At 32.3% G+C, this 2767-nt stretch overlaps 1 protein-coding gene across 1 annotated transcript in view; it reads left to right on the top strand.

Annotated features, from left to right (window-relative positions):
* The first annotated feature begins 2285 nt into the window (after positions 1-2285).
* LOC106472422 (chromosome-associated kinesin KIF4-like) overlaps positions 2286-2767 on the top strand; it is a 62772-nt gene continuing 62290 nt past the window's right edge. Inside the window, 1 exon segment of the mRNA XM_022400995.1 lies at positions 2286-2447. The gene's annotated coding sequence lies outside the window, so the exon portion shown is untranslated.

Raw genomic sequence — 2767 nt, 5'->3', positions numbered from 1 at the left:
TGTTAATGAAGTCATAATTATGGGTTATTTTAATTTCAGGCATATAGATTGGGAAATTCTAGAATCAAACTATGAGAGAGAGAAAGGTTTTTGGAAATGTTCAGGATTGCTTCTTTCATCAATTAGTCAAGGAACCAACCAGAAACAATATACTATTTTGGATTTATTGTTAACTTCTAATATAGAAATGGTTGAGGGGTGGAAATTGGAAAACATCTAGGTGCAAGTGATCATTGCTCTATTAGGTTTGATGTTTTGCTGCATATGGAGATCATAAATAATGATATTTTGGTTACAAGTTTCAAAAAACATATTTTGACGGGATGTGAAAAGAATAATCTGTTGTGAATTGGACAGCTGAATTATATGGAGAGTTGTTCAACTAAAAAACATTGTTTACATAGCATAATATTAATATTTACAATAATTTATAAATATAATATAGAGACAACAACTGAACAAGGGACCTATTGCCAGTATTCAGTATTGGCCCATTTATATAACTATAGTATAAGTATAACTAGTATAAGTATAAATAATCTACTTATCTAGGCTGTCTCATCCACTAATGTAAAAGAACTGAAAGTCAGTCCTTATCATTCATATGTTTTATTGTTTGTCAAGTCTGCCCTTAACTCCGAAGCTTCCCTTCAAAGTTAAATTTACTGCCATCAGGCTCCACTACATCCGATGGTAACCCGTTCCATAGACCAACTACTTATTTAGTTTTATATTTATACTATACACACTATACATATAGTTAGAAAAATAATGCTGTCTTAGTTGGAAATGACTCTTACCCTGTTAAAATTTATATTTGTGCTTCTGAATCCTAACCGTTCTCATGATTAAGTATGAAAAAAGATGGTTTTAAACACCTCAATCAGGTCTCTAAGTTCTAACTTTTCTTTTTACAAGATAAAATGATTTCAGAGATCTTATTATTTCCTTTATGACAACCTTTCCATCCCAGGTATCATCCTAGCAACCCTTCTTTGAAACCTTTTCAACAATTCAGTGTCCTTCCGAAGGTAAGGAGCTTGAGTCAAGAGTGAACACTATAATCCAAAAGTAGCCTAACCAGTGACCCATACAATGAAATTATAACCTGTTTAGACTTGTATTCAAAGTAAAAATTTCTGTAGATACAACTTAAAAACCATATGCCTTACCACTACCAACATTTCTTGGATGGCTTAACAATAACAGACTGATCAACTACTACAGTAAGAACCTTTTCTTCCATAACACTGTGAAGGTTATTTCCACTAAAATTGTACTTATAATTCAAATTACCTTGCATTTACTATGATTAAAACCCATCTGCCATTTATTTGCCCACCTCTCTAAATGGTCTAAATCCTTTTGTAATGCAGCAGTATCCTCTAAACAACCAGCAACACCAAAGACCTTAATATCATCAGCAAATTTAAGTAGTTTATTGGCCATTCCTTCATCTTTGTCATTGATGTAAATCAAAAAGAGTAAAGGTCCTAAGACTGAGTCTTGAGGTACCACACTTTTGACATTAATTCAAACTTCATTTATAACAACCTTTCTTCATTCAACTCACTTTTCTGTCCAATGGACTAACTTATTTCCCACATATACAGAGATAATTTTTTTTGTAAGCCTTTTATGTGGCACCTTGTCAAATGCTTTCTGAAAATACAGATACACTATTCAAAAAAATAGTAGCAAGTAACTTACATATCCAATCCTTAACCTTCTTCAACACTTTTTGGGAAATATCTGGCCCTGGAGCTTTATCAGTCTCTACTTTTGTTCTAACAAGCTCAGAATAAATGTGATTATTTTGTTTGATCTTGTTTCCATCTGTGAACTATTTGGGATGAAGAATATTGTCTAAATCTTCATTAGTAAATACTGAAGAAAAAGCAGAATTTAATAACCCAGCCATCTCATGATCATCAGATATGAGCTTTTCTTTATCATTTTGTTTACCCTTAATGTATTTAAAGAAATTCATACTGTTAATCTTTACATTTTCAACCAACCTTTTTCAATACATCCATCATCTCTAAAATCTCATTTCATCAACTCCTGTCATACTAGTCAATTTTAATTGCTTATATTTGTGATACTTTTCTTTAATTATATCCCTTGTATCCTTTGTGAACCAACCTGGTTTTTTACTTGCAGCCACCCGTTTCTTTCTATAAGGAGCATGTTTATCTTGAATAAGTAAACATTTATTTTTAAAAGCTTTCCACGTTTCTTCGGTGTTATAATATACATTTTCATGATAACTACACTACAGCCATTTTTATTTGGAGATTGCAGAGGGCGCTAGTGATTATCTATAGTTTAGCCAATGAAATATGAAAAGGATTTTGCCGGACTTGGTTCAAATTCTCGTGCGTTAGTCGCTAGGGAAAATTTAAAACTGAATTTTCTTTTACTTTGTACCTTGTGGAATCTAAAGGGTAAGTAAAAAATATATGAAAATAAATTAACCTTAAGGCTTAACTAGAAATATAATTTGAAAAGGCATAACCTTTAGACTGATACTATTTTCTTAAACAACTTTTTAAATTATTGACATTTGTTGCGTCAGCGAGTCACATGACTAGTGTGACGCCAAGTTTCTAGAACTATCCCGTACCTTGGCGAATGCTCTAGTATTTGCTAGATATAGGGTAGTCGGGTATATAAAAGAGGGTGACAACGTGACGAGAATAATGTAATGTGTGTGTAGGTAATGAGTAATTGAACTGCGGTCAGAGAGAGACGTATTGTTGAAGTT

Source organism: Limulus polyphemus, unplaced genomic scaffold (assembly GCF_000517525.1).
Source record: "Limulus polyphemus unplaced genomic scaffold, Limulus_polyphemus-2.1.2 Scaffold5317, whole genome shotgun sequence".
In the NCBI taxonomy this organism is placed as follows: Eukaryota; Metazoa; Arthropoda; class Merostomata; order Xiphosura; family Limulidae; genus Limulus; species Limulus polyphemus.
The sequence above is the reverse complement of the archived record's forward strand: the minus strand, read 5'-3'. Positions and strand labels throughout refer to the sequence as shown.